This window comes from Borostomias antarcticus (genome assembly GCF_949987555.1).
Source record: "Borostomias antarcticus genome assembly, contig: scaffold_60, whole genome shotgun sequence".
Lineage (NCBI taxonomy): Eukaryota > Metazoa > Chordata > Actinopteri > Stomiiformes > Stomiidae > Borostomias > Borostomias antarcticus.
Genome location: NW_028175837.1, coordinates 955717 through 970585, shown reverse-complemented (window position 1 = coordinate 970585; position 14869 = coordinate 955717).

Below are 14869 nucleotides of genomic sequence, written 5' to 3'. Positions count from 1 at the left end.
CACACGACCCCGACCACAGCAAGTTCTTCATCCTGCTAAACTCTCCACACCACCCCAATGACAGTCTGTTCTCCAACCTGGTGAACTCTCCACACCACCCCAATGACAGCCTGTTCTCCAAGATGCTGAACTCTCTACAACACCCCAATGACGGCCAGCTCTTCAACCTGGTGATCTCTCCATGCCACCCCAACCATGGCCTGCTCTCCAGCCTACTGCTCTCTCCACACAGCCTGTTCTGTCACCAGCTGTTCTCTCCACACTGCCCCAATGACGGCCAGCTCTTCAACCTGCTGAACTCTCCACACCAACCCAATACGACCTGTTCTCAAACCTGCTGAACTCTCCACATCACCCCAACCACTGCCTGTTCTCCAACCTGTTGAACTCTCCACACCACCTCAACTACGGCCTGTGCTCCAACCTGCTGAACTCTCCACACCACCCTGAATAGGGCAAGTTCTCCAACCTGCTGAACTCTCCACACCACCCCAATGATGACCTTTTCTCCAACCTGCTGAACTCTACACACCACCCCAACCAAGGCCTGTTCTCCAACCTGCTGAACTCTCCACACTACCCAAACTACAGCCTGTTCTCCAACTTGCTGAGCTCCCCACACCATCCCAATGATGGCCTGTTCTCCAAACTGCTAAACAATCTACACCACCACGACCACGGCCTGTTCTCCAACCTCTCATCTCTCCACAATGCCGCAATGGCGGCCTGTTCTCCAACCAGCTGAACTCTCCACAGCATCCCAACCATGGCCTGTTCTCCATCATGCTGAACTCTCCACACCTCCCCAATGACAGCCTGTTCTCCAACGAGCTGAACTCTCCACACCACCCTAAACACGGCAAGTTCTCCAACCGGCTGAACTCTCCACACCACTGTGACCATGGCCTGTTCTCCTACCTGCGGAACTCCACATCTGGTAAATGATGGTATAGGATATACTAACTAGAAATTTCATGCTTTACTTATAAAATACACATTTGTTGCACCGGTACCCAATTTGAAGCTAAAAAATAAATTTTTAATTCAGGTTGCAGAGATCTCACCCACCCTGACCACAGCCTGTTCTCCAACATGCTGAACTCTCCACACCACGTTGACCACGGCCTGTTCTCCAACCTGCTGAACTCCACATCTGGTAAGTGATGGTATAGGATATACTAACTAGAAATGTCATGCTTTTCCTATAAAATACACATTTCAAGCTAAAAAATAAATTTTTCATTCAGGTTGCAGAGATCTCACCCACCCCGACCACAGCCTGTTCTCCAACATGTTGAACTCTCCACGGCACCACAATGACGGCCTGTTCTTCAGCCTGCTGAACTCTCTACACCACCCTGACAACAGAAAATTCTCCAACCTGCTAAACTCTCCACACCACCGTGACCAGGGCCTGTACTCCAACCTGCTGATCTCTCCACAACGCCGCAATGATGGCCTGTTCTCCAACCTGCTGAACTCTCCACACCACTGTGACCACGGCCTGTTCTCCAACCTGCTGAACTCCACCAACACCATCCATTGTCATCCGCTTATCCGGGGTCAGGTCGCGGAGGCAGCACTTCCAGCAGGGGGCCCCAGACATCCCTTTCCCTAGCAGCATCAACCAGCTCTGTCTAGGGAATCCTGGGTCTACCCCGCGGCCTCACCCTAGCCAGACACGCCTGGAACACCTCCCTAGGGAGGCGCCCAGGAGGCATCCTCACTAGATGCCCGAACCACCTCAACTGGCTTCTTTCGATGCAAAGGAGCAGCGGCTCTACTCCGAGTCTCTCCCGGATGACTGAACTTCTCACCCGATCTCTCAGGGAGACCCCAGCCACCCTCTGGAGAAAACTCATTGGCAGGCCAATCACAACTCTAATGTGAGTCGGGTTTGATACAACAACTGTACCTACTTGATACAATGATATGACGACTAACCCACTTTTCGATGCTCGTGATTGTTTGTAGGTCTATCCAATTGCATCCAGAGGCATTTTGGTCTGCCACCATTGATAACGCCCCTTGAAATTCAAAAATAAACTTTTCACTTCGCCCCCCCACCAGTGTGCGGCCGGTTGCAATGCCTTCTCCCTGCTCTCCTCCCTGCAGCTGCACTGCCATCTCCACGACGATCTCCGTGACGACGATGATGAGGATGACGACGCCCCCCTTGCGAACTGTGCTGATCCGTGTCTCGGCAGCGTGGCGGCGATGGAAGCGGTGACCTCCGACCCCGAGGGCCCCCGCGACAAGTCGCCGATGCCGCCTGCGCCCCCTGCCGACGGACATTCAGCCAGAAGCAGGTGCTGCTCCGCCACCAGCAGTCCAGCTGCAGTGATCTGTAAAACCCTGACAATGACAATAGCCCTCTTGCTCTCGACTCGCCCACTCCCAGCTTTGAGGCCATGTGGTCCCCCGCCTCGGATGCCTCCAACAGCCCCGACAACACCACAGACGGCCCCGGCCCCCGCCTGCTGCACCGTACCCATGCTCGTACTACGGTAAGAACTTCCACTCTCCTGCGGGCCTCAACAGCCACCAGAGGACCTACCACGTCAAGGAGTGGCTCCTGGAAAAGAGGACTAGGCCCACTGAAGTCAGACAAGGAGGAGGAAGAGGAGCAGGAAGGCCGCCTCTGACGAACAATGGCAACGCCAAGCAGAAGGTCCTGGCGTGTGGCTCCTGCGACATGGACTTCCCGAGCACGGCCAAGCTCTACCTGCACCACAAGAAGAAGCACAGCCAGGAGAAGGACATCCGTCGGGGCGATGGCACCCGGCCGCTGATCAACAAGCGGCGAAAGGGCGAGACGTACCCCTGCCAGGTCAGGCACGCCAATCACAACTGTTTATCTAACATGGGTCGGGTTTGATACGACTGTACCTACTTGATACGACGACTAACCCACCTTTCGTTGCTCGTGATTGTTTGTAGGTTTCTCCAATTGCGTCCAGATGCATTTTGGTCTGCCACCAGGTCTGCGGCAAGGTCTTTCTGCACCACCTGTCCCTCCTGGCCCACACCAAGCTGCACAACGCCCAGAGTCAGTGCCAGGCGGCGGGGGTGGTGTCATCAGGGGTGGAGAAGGTCCCCAGAGGGCCCGCCAAGCTGGCAGAGAAGAAACCAAAAAAATCTTAAGCGAAACTGTTGTTGGATGGAGACGGGGGTGGCGGTGAGGCCAGGGGCCCGGGAGGCCCAGAAAGGAGACAGGAGGAGAAGGGTGAGTTCCTGTGCGCGGAGGTGTTCCCGCCATAGTGGTCTGCAGCGTCTGCAGCCCGGACATGGATGTTGTCTCCAAGGGGCCCGGGGGCCAAGCAGCAGAGGCTGCACCACTGTGGGCCCTGCCCCCTTCCTGGACGCCTTCCTGCAGCACTGCAAGGTGCCCCTGCTCGCCAAGTCTGAGAGCTCATGACTAATGTCATTACTTTGATTGCCTTATTCCTTATTATTTTCTTTGCTTTAACATAACCAGACTTAGCTGCAAATTGATTGTGGTTCATTTTCATTGTATATGAGTTGCAAATAAAGATTGTTTTCAAGAAATATGTGGCCCAACATGCATCAAATCCCATAAATGGGATTCAGAAGGTGGGATACCTCATGAGCTCACAACAACTATCAGCAGCTTACATAACATTAATGGTAGCGGTCAGTGGCTAAAGCAGTTACACTGATGATTCCTGTAACGTTAGCTATTTTGCTGCAATAGGTTCAACTTCTGATTCTGGACAAAGGTAAGGGATAAACCCAGATAACACAAGGCTAGCGGACCTACAGCGGGTCCCCGATGGATGCTCCACCACCATTCCACCGGTAGTTTATTGTCTATATCCTAGGCCCATTGGCCCAAGGCTTATGGATTTCTATTGCTAAATTAACTGACTGAACATTTTTTTGGTAACCCTTCCTTTCATAGTCCACAATTACTAAACATTTACCTGGTAAATACATGCAAGTATAGCCTAATATATAATGGGTAATTACTGAGACACCTATACTGTAGGTATAATTTAAAAACAGGAGTATTTCAGATGTTCAATTACTGCACATAAATTCAATAACTGACATAGCACCACCAGGTGACCACATTTTTACGTAGCTTATAACATCCAGTGACAGTCTATCTATGCAGTCTATCTGCCTCTTGTGGTAGCAACATAGAACTGCAGGTTCTGGGACCACTGCCTCTTGTGGTGGCAACATAGAACTGCAGGTCAACAACACAATGGAGGAAGCCAGGGAGGAAGCTAGAGAGGGAGGGAGTGACAACTGGACATTTGCTATCATTGGTGCGCTGGCTTACAGCCACGCACAAAAACAAGGCTTTCAGTTGTCTTTCACAACGGCTGCACACGAATGAGAACAGTCCACAAGACAAACAACACATACGACCCCTACTGGTGGCCACAGGTATTAATGTTATTATTTACTAATAAAAGAAGAAAATAAACAGAAAATGTGACAATACATTGAGTGCATAACATGTAACAAAAAAAAAAAATCAAACAATTTTCACAATATACAGCACATCACATTTGTTTTTGTTACACTTTGTTACTTTGTTTACAAAGACAAAAATTCATCCATTATAAAGATAGACAAATGGACATTATGATCAATAAAAAAACAGCCTACAGTATGTCTATATATACAGACAAACCGTTTACCTTGGCCAGGCTGCAGTCGGCCACCTTGTTCTCAATCTGCTTCTCGAACATCTTCAGGTTGTATTCCAGCTCCATGGCCAGCAGCTCATCATGCAAAGAACTCCTTGACCTCATTTTAAAATCTCTAGGCCTACTTCACAAATGAAAAACGCCTAGCATCTATGGAAATGGGATGGTGAACTTGATAGTGAGAGACCATGGTGTGGATAGTGAACTTGATAGTGAGAGACCATGGTCTGGTGAATTTGATAGTGAGAGACCATGGTGTGGATAGTGAGCTTGATAGTGAGAGACGATGGTGTGGATAGTGAACTTGATAGTGAAATATCATAGTGTGTATAGTGAACTTGATAGTGAGAGACCATGGTGTGGATAGTGAACTTGATAGTGATAGACCATGGTGTGGATAGTGAACTCGATAGTGAGAGACCATGGTGTGGATAGTGAACTCGATAGTGAGAGACCATGGTGTGGATAGTGAACTTGATAGTGAGAGACCATGGTGTGGATAGTGAGCTTGATAGTGAGACCATGGTGTGGATATTGAACTTGATAGTGAGAGACCATGGTGTGGTTAGTGAACTTGATAGTGAGAGACCATGGTGTGGATAGTGAACTTGATAGTGAGAGACCATGGTGTAGAGGAAAACCCAGTCTAACACCTGGAGGTAGATCATGGGGCGGCTGTAGTTCACAAGGTAGAGCGGGTTGTCCAATGATCGTAGGGTCAGTGGTTCGAATCCCACCTCCTCCTGTCCACATGTCGAAGTGTCCTTGGGCAAGACACTGAACCCCAAATTGCTCCCAATGAGCAGACTAGCACCTTGCATGGCAGCTGCCGTGAATGGGTGTGTGCAGGGCTGAAAATTAACACCTGCCACCGGCCAAACGCAGGTAAAATTTCCAATTGGCGACTAGATTTCGGAAGCCTATCTGAAAAATATATACTTTGGCAGGTGACTCACAGTGAGCCAAAAAGTTAATTTTCACCCCTGGGTGTGTGAATGGGTGAATGAGAGGATAAAAGCGCAATATAAGTGCAGTCCATTCACCATCTACCATCATGAGGTCCTTCAGGACTGGCGAGCGCTTCTGTTCCAGCAGACTCTTCAGTGCGATGATGACGGAGATTATCATCAACACCTTCTGGACCTGAGGACAGATGGATGATTGAGGATGGTGCCCTCTAGTGGTGCTATAGCTTCATCTCATAATTTCATCAATATTTCTTGTGGAAAGTGTCTCAAGAAGTTGGACTACGTAGTAAATGTAATTTAAGCGTAGAGAATTTAATAAAACAAGAAATGGTGCTCAGAGAGCACAGACCTCCGCCCATGAATGCATTTTGTGGCTCTGTGTGTGTGCATGCGAGGAGGACGTTTGGGTTCAAATAAACTTGCGTTGCCTTTGTGCCAGTCCAAACCCCATGTCTAAAAATTCATAAGAACGAAAGAAATTAAGTGTTTGATGCTCAACAACCCTCTTCTCCCTCTAATGTGTCCCTCCTGGGTGTTACCACGAAAAAAATGCATCTATGGGAAACACTGCCTTCATTATAAGGCTCAAATGTTTCACTGCTCCCATCAGAATTTTTAATATTTTTTTTGACCAAAAATGTTTCTTTTGATAGGTTGCTGATCTCTGGTATATATTCATGTTTTAATGAGAGAAGTGACAACTTATCCAGACACATCACAGTGTATCAGTCATGGCTAGACATGCATGTGTCATGTACAGGTGTAAAGTGGTGAGTGGAGCAGAATGGCGCATGTTTGATGGAGCCTCTCTGTGAGGGTTTGGTTAGGGACCCAGGCGCAACAGGAAAGGAGGAGGCAAGGGACGGTAAAGCCCGGAGGGGCGATTTAATGAGATAACAAAAAGGGGGACGTGGTAGTCGTACAGCCGATGGTCAGGCAGGAGCGTGGTAGTCGTACAGGCGATGGTCAGGCAGGAGCGGGGTTGTCGTACAGGCGATGGTCAGGCAGGAGCGTGGTTGTCGTACAGGCGTGGGTCAGGCAGGAGCAGGGTTGTCGTACAGGCGTGGGTCAGGCAGGAACTGGAGAGATGAGGAGGGGAGGCAGGGTGAGTGAGAGTAATCACAAACGGGGAACGGGAAAAAACACTACAAAACACAGGTAAGGAGATGTAGGCTAGGCTATACTTTACCACATGAGTTTATGGTAAGATCTTGCGATGAGTGGAGTGTAGACCAGGTTCTTATAGGGGTTGAAGGTGATTGCAGAACGAGGGACAGGTGTGGTGATGATGAATAGGAAACCGGTGAGTAGAGCCGCGCCCGCGTCATCGTCGGAGACGAGCGCGCCGTTCTTGTTGTTGCGCACGGGCCGATGTGCTGGGCATGTCGGGATCCGACTCTTCGCCACCGGAGTGGGAGGAGACTGCCGAGTCCGCGGAGCTGGCCGGAGACGGGGAACGCCCGGTAGTGGGGGGAAACTCCGGAGAGTCAGAGCGTTGCATGCCTGGGCCGATGCGACGTGCGGAAGAGCGCGTAGGACGCCCCGAGCGCGCAGCGGGCCCAGAGGGGAGAGAGGGAGGCGGTTGTGGAGGCGAGGGCATGCGAGCCGTAACAGGACCCCCCCCCCGAGGGGAGCCACCTGGCGACCGACCGGGGGCGTCAGGATGTGCCCGGTAGAAGTCCCGGAGGAGAGACGGGTCCATAATGAGCTGCCTGGAGATCCAGCTGCACTCCTCGGGGCCGTACCCCTCCCAATCCACCAGGTATTGGAACCCCCGACCCCGGCGGCGCACCTTCAGCAGCCGCCGAACCGTCCACTGGGGATGCCCGTCGACCATCTGGGGAGGCGGAGGAGCTGGGGCAGAAGGCATGAGAGGACTCGAGGAGACAGGTTTGATCTTGGACACATGGAATACAGGGTGTACCCGCATGGAAGCAGGGAGCTTAAGACGTACCGCAGCCGGGTTCAGGACACGGTCGATCTCGAAGGGCCCAACGAAGCGCGGAGCCAGCTTCCTGGAGGGGACCTGGAGCGGAAGATCAGCAGTGGAGAGGTAGACACGTTGACCGGGCCGATACGCCGGAGCAGGAGTGCGGCGGCGGTTGGCCCCGCGGCAGGAGCGCTCGTTGGAGCGGAGCAGGGCCCTGCGGACCTCCCTCCAGCTGAGGTGGGCCTGGACGGAGGGGACGGAGGCCTCCGACTCCTGGAGAGAGAACAGCGGGGGCTGGTACCCGAGGGATGACTCGAACGGAGACCTGCCAGTGGTAGCGCTGGTCAGGGCATTGAGGGAGTATTCGACCCAGGGCAGGTCCTTGCTCCAGGAGGTGGGGTGGAGAGCCGACACACAGCGGAGAGCGGACTCCAGGCTCTGGTTGGCCCGTTCGGCCTGGCTGTTGGTCTGCGGGTGGTAGCCAGAGGAGAGGCTGATGGTGGCGCCTATCTCCTTGCAGAAGGCCCTCCAGACCTGGGAGGTGAATTGAGGCCCACGGTCCGAGACAATGTCTCCGGGGAGACCGTGGAGCCGGTAGACATGCTGGACGAGGAGCTCAGCTGTCTCCGCAGAGGACGGGAGCTTGGGGAGCGCCACCAGATGGACCGCCTTGGAGAACCGGTCCACCACGGTGAGGATGACCGTGTTGCCCCTGGAGGGGGGAAGACCGGTGATGAAGTCCAGGGCGATGTGGGACCAGGGGCGGCTGGGGACCGGGAGAGGACGCAGGAGGCCAGCCGGGGGCTGGTGGGACGCCTTGCTGCGGGAGCAGACGGGACAGGCGACCACAAACTCCCGGACGTCGGACCTCATGGAGGGCCACCAGAACCGTCGGCTCAGGAAGGAGAGGGTGCGGTGAACCCCGGGATGGCACGCAAACCGGCTGGCATGGCCCCACTGGAGCACCCGGGACCGGACCGAGTCAGGCACGAAGAGCCGGCGAGGAGGAACGTTGGCCGGACTGGGTTGGTCGCGTTGGGCCTGCCTCACCACCGCCTCAATGTTCATGGTGACCACCCCTACGACACGCGAGGCCGGCAGGATGGTCTCAGGCTCCGCGGGGGGCGCCTCGGGCGCGTGGAGGCGGGACAGCGCGTCGGCCTTGGCGTTGCGGGAGCCGGGCCGGAAGGTGAGGGTAAAGTCGAACCTCCCTAGGAACTGTGACCACCGCGCCTGGCGGGAGTTGAGGCGCTTGGCCGCCCGGATGAAGGTCAGGTTCTTGTGGTCCGACCAGACGAGGGTGGTGTGTTCCGCGCCCTCAAGCCAGTGGCGCCACTCCTCCAAGGCCCCCACCACCGCCAACAACTCCCTGTTCCCGATGTCGTAATTCACCTCAGCTGGGGTGAACCGGCGGGAGAGGAAGGCACAGGGATGCAACTTCTGGTCCTCCACTGACCGCTGGGACAGAACAGCACCGATGCCTGTGTCCGATGCGTCCACCTCGACCACGAACTGCCTGGAGGGGTCAGGATGGAGAAGGACCGGAGCGGTGGTGAAGCGCTCCTTGAGCGCGGAGAAGGCGGCGCTGGCAGCCGGTGTCCAGATGAACGGACGCAGGGATGAGGTGAGGTGGGTGAGGGGAGCTGCTACCCGGCTGTAGTCCCGTATGAAACGGCGGTAAAAGTTAGCGAAGCCAAGGAAGCTCTGGAGTTGCCTCCGGGTAGTGGGTTGAGGCCATTCGACCACGGTCTTGATTTTGCGGGGGTCGGGTCGCGTCAGGCCTCCCTCCACAATGAGCCCCAGGAACTCCACTGACGAGGAGTGAAAGGTGCACTTCTCCGCTTTGATGTACAGGCGGTTCTCCCGGAGACGCTGGATGACCATGCGGACGTGTTGGACGTGCTCCTCAGCGCTCCTGGAGAACACAAGGATGTCGTCCAGGTAGAGAACCACAAATACGTCCAGCATGTCCCTGAGCACGTCGTTCATCAGGGCCTGGAAGACGGCGGGGGCGTTGGTGAGGCCGAAGGGCATGACGAGGTACTCGTAGTGGCCACGGGAGGTCTTGAAGGCGGTCTTCCATTCGTCCCCCTCACGGATACGCACCAGGTGATAAGCGTTTCTGAGGTCCAACTTGGTGAAGATGGTGGCACTGGTGAGGGGTTCAAAATTGGAGCTCATGAGGGGGAGTGGGTATTTATTCTTCACCGTGATGTTGTTGAGCAGCCTGTAGTCGATGCATGGCCTCAGGTCTCCTCCCTTCTTCTTTACAAAGAAGAACCCCGCTGCCACCTGGGAACGAGATGGTCGGATGAGGCCCTCGGCCAAGCACTCAGAGATGTAGGTGTCCATGGCAGCTTTCTCCGGGAGGGAGAGGTTGTAGAGACGACTGGCTGGGAGAGGGGCGCCAGGGTGGAGCTCGATGGCGCAGTCGTAGGGTCGATGAGGGGGGAGTGTGCGGGCGCGCTCCTTACTGAAGGCCTCCCCGAGGTCGTGGTACATCAAAGGGACCGTGGAGAGGTCAGGAGGAGCGGGACGGGGCCGGTCAACCCGAGTGGAGGTCTGAGCAGCTCGGAGGCAGCGGGCGTGGCAGGTGGTGCTCCAGCTGAGGATGCGCCCCGAGCTCCAGCAGACATGAGGGGTATGGAGTTCCAGCCAGGGCCTCCCTAAGATGAACGGAGCGTCGGGAGAGTGGATGACGAAGGGGCGGACGTTCTCCACGTGGTTACCCGAGACTGTGAGAGTGAGGGGCAGGGTCCGGTGCGTGATGGGGCCCATGGGATGGCCATCCAGGGCGAAAGCCGAGAGGGGCCTCTCCAGAGGGGAGAGAGGGAGCGCCGCTTTGTGGGCGAACTGGACGTCCACGAAGTTCTCGTCGGCACCGGAGTCGATGAGGACAGGGACGGAGAGCGTGTGCCCCTGCCAGGCGAGGGTGACAGTGAACCTGACGGCACGGGTCCGGGCTAGGGGATGGATGAGCCGGCTTACTCGGTACCCCCTGGCGAGTGAACCTACTCCCCTTGCCGCCCTGGGAGGCGCAGAGGGACAGGAGTCGACGGCGTGCGCTGGGCTAGCGCAGTATATGCACAGTCCGTCCAGACTCCGGTGCTCACGCTCCGCCGGGGTCAGTCGGGTCCGGCCCAGGTGCATGGATCCCTCTCCAGCGGTGTTTGGGGGTGCGAGGGAGGCCGGGACAGGCCGAGAGAGGCCGGTAGAGGGAGGTGGAGACGGTCTGGGTGCGCTGTGGTGTTGGTGCGCCCGCTCGCGCCTGCGTTCCCGGTGGCGCTCGTCAATGGCTATGGAGAGGGAGACGAGTTGGTTCAGGGTCGCTGGTCTGTCTCTTCCAGCCAGGCTGTCCTTCATGGCCTCCCCTAGGCCCCGTCGGAAAGCGCTGTACAGGGCAGACTCGTTCCAGGGGCAACGGGCAGCGAGGATGCGGAACTCCGTGGCGTAGTCCGCTACGGAACTGGGACCCTGGGTGAGGGCGGAGAGAGCAGCGTCCGCGTCCTGTCCGTGGACGTCGTGGTCAAACACGGCCCTGAATTCAGCCACGAAGGCAGTGTAGTCCTGCATGTAGGCAGCTGCGCCCTCGCGACCCGCCATGACCCAACGGCGAGCCCGTCCCGTGGTTAGGTTGGCGATGTAGGCTACCCGAGCCGACGCAGTGGAGTACATACTTGGCTGGAGGTCAAACACGTACTCACACTGCATGAGGAACTCCCGGCAGAGGGTGAACGTCCCGTCGTAGGGGGCCGGGGAGGCGAGATGGGGCTCCCGGTTTGGTGGAGCGGTGGGGTTCAGGAACGGAGCCAGGCGGGCACTGAGCGCGGTGACCTGGTCGGACAGGGTGCAGACCAGAGTAGCGGGGCCCCTCAGTCGCTCGTCCTGGGCTTGCTGTTGGGCGGATACCTGCTGCAATTGCACAGCTTGGGTCTGTGGGAGGGCTTGGAGTAGTCCGGGAGGTGCAGGTCTCTCCTCCATGTTGGCTGGGTCCAAACTGGCCAGATCTTACTGTGAGGGTTTGGTTAGGGACCCAGGCGCAACAGGAAAGGAGGAGGCAAGGGACGGTAAAGCCCGGAGGGGCGATTTAATGAGATAACAAAAAGGGGGACGTGGTAGTCGTACAGCCGATGGTCAGGCAGGAGCGTGGTAGTCGTACAGGCGATGGTCAGGCAGGAGCGGGGTTGTCGTACAGGCGATGGTCAGGCAGGAGCGTGGTTGTCGTACAGGCGTGGGTCAGGCAGGAGCAGGGTTGTCGTACAGGCGTGGGTCAGGCAGGAACTGGAGAGATGAGGAGGGGAGGCAGGGTGAGTGAGAGTAATCACAAACGGGGAACGGGAAAAAACACTACAAAACACAGGTAAGGAGATGTAGGCTAGGCTATACTTTACCACATGAGTTTATGGTAAGATCTGGCGATGAGTGGAGTGTAGACCAGGTTCTTGTAGGGGTTGAAGGTGATTGCAGAACGAGGGACAGGTGTGGTGATGATGAATAGGAAACCGGTGAGTAGAGCCGCGCCCGCGTCATCGTCGGAGATGAGCGCGCCGTTCTTGTTGTTGCGCACGGGCCGATGTGCTGGGCATGTCGGGATCCGACTCTTCGTCACCGGAGAGGGAGGAGACTGCCGAGTCCGCGGAGCTGGCCGGAGACGGGGAACGCCCGGCAGTGGGGGGAAACTCCGGAGAGTCAGAGCGTTGCATGCCTGGGCCGATGCGACGTGCGGAAGAGCGCGTAGGACGCCCCGAGCGCGCAGCGGGCCCAGAGGGGAGAGAGGGAGGCGGTTGTGGAGGCGAGGGCATGCGAGCCGTAACACTCTCCTGCCCTCTACTGGTCAAATAGGCTCTTTGCACAAGCTCCACTACTTCCTGAAATTCTACAGGCATCCTTATTTCCTGTCCTATACTATTGGATGGAAGTGATTAATCAGGTGTGCGGCACACCTGATCACACCTGATTAATCACTTCCATCCAATGGTATAGGACAGGAAATAAATAATATTTATTTATTATGCCTGTATTATGCCTGTAGAATTTCAGGAAGTGGTGGAGCTTGTGCAAAGAGCCTATTCTTTACTGACATCTTGTGAGGATCAAGCCAAGTTGATAGGATTTTATAAGTTGTAATTGTTTTTTCTGTGTAAATTGTAAGAATTTCTTCATATACCAATATTGTTAACCAGGTGAAAATCTGCAGGCTTGGTGAAGTGAGTACGTATCACAGTATTGTTGGCCTTTGAGATCTTTTCTTCTGTTGCTCTGCGTTGTGTAATTTTTTTTTAGAAGCCTTGATAAGAGTTGCAGCACCATCTAATTATGAACCACGATGTTAATTGCCTTTCTTGTTGTGATAGTCAATGATGAAATCACCCAACACTGGATTGGAAGCGGCGACAGATGATAGATTTATTGTACAAAGATACAATCACATGGAACACTGGGATGTTTCCCTAGTCTCTCTCTCTCCCTGCTTCTCTGCTAGTCAAGGCCTTAGACTTCCCTCCCCGCATGGTGTTATCAGCGTGTCTGCCTGCTGGGAGCAGCGAATCTGTCCGGCTGAGTTGCGTACCGTTTCCAAATCGAAGTCTCAAGGTTTGGTTGAGACGTTAAATAGTGCTCTCTCGGCCCACCCCCCACACCTAGGCCTGCCCGTTTAGGGCCTAGTGGAGCTAGATTGGTGGAGGAGTGACCATACAGATGTGTCGCCTATCACCCTAACATGATGTCTTAATCACCATTGGTTGTCAGTCTGGGTTGTGTCTGTTTATAGTGTCCCATAGAGATGTGTCATTGATACCCCAGAGGAGTGGCCCCCCCTGTGGCCTAAGTGTGACCTCTTGACAACCCACTACCCCGAACGGCCACAGCAGCAGCAGCATCAGCTGTCTCCCTCACTCTATCGACTACACAGTGTCCACGTGAAAACAAACAAACACATTAAATCAAATACATAGCAGTAAGACTCTGTAGATGTTATAGACATTTCTTCCTAGATTCCTCAGTATGTCCTTGCCTCATGCTGTGGTAGGTGAATGCTGTGCATGGTCATTTTGATGCTGTAGAAAGAATACTAATAGGAACATACATTGAATGGTGGGATGAATAAACACATTTGCACAGCTGAGATAACAGTAATGGCGTGTGTGTGTGCATGTGTGTCATATTAAACAAATAACGCATACAGTGCTTGAGGCTTTTGAGGCTCCCTGAAATCTGTAATTTTGATTGGCTGGAGGCCCAAGGTAATTGCCTATTCTGCCTATAGGAGGCGCCAGCCCTGCATATTGGTTCACATGTTTGACAGGGGAGAATGAGTGGAGCTGTGAGTTGTTTTCCATCTTCTTTGGCCGACAGATATTTTCCATGTACATTACTGGAAAAGCCCGTTAGTAAAAACAAGTGAGGTTCAAAAATATAAGAGTTGTGCAGGATGAAAATTCACTGTACAAACGTGGACGAATGAATCAAATAACATAGAATTTATAGGTGCTTTCTTTTAATAGGAGAAACAGGATTAAAAACAATTTCCAAGTACAGAAACACAAAATACGACTATCAAAGAAACAAGAGAGCAAAGTTACAGAGTACATTTGCATCTTGTTTTAGCACTAAGCCTTAGCTTGCTGTTCAATCTCAGGAGTATTAATTTTCCCTTTCACAAATGGGCTAGTACCATATATCTTGCTTTTAAAGATAAATTACATTTCCTTTATGTCAAAATATACCTTTATTTAAAATTCATGGTAATTTAATACTCATATTGGATTTATACACAATTTATTTTGATTACTTTCAGTTAAGCTTCATCACAACAATACATTAGTCTTTAATGCCATAAAATAATCTTTATTCCATACAATGATAGAGTAAGGGAACTGAGCCTATTTGCCAAGCAAAGTATAAAATATAAAAATGTTAATCTTTCAAAGTATACACAGTGATTAAGTTGACCATATGTACTAACATTCCTTTCACATACAAAAAAGCCAAGTTATGGAAGGTTTGGGCATATACAGATTCAATGTGTTACTTTTTGGGTTAACAGAAGTCTGGATGAGTAACTTATGACAACAAGGAATCTAATCTACTTCACAGGTGAGGCTCAAAAAAAGTAGTAGTCACGGTTACAAGTTAATTTGCCCACGTACACAAATTTAGGTGGAGTCTATCCCGTTATAATAGCCATTAAATTATTCCATTTGATTTATTAGGTGCCCTGAACATTTGACAGACATTTCTTAAATTCAGTTTAAAGAACATAGATATACCACTCTATACAGTCCTGAAAG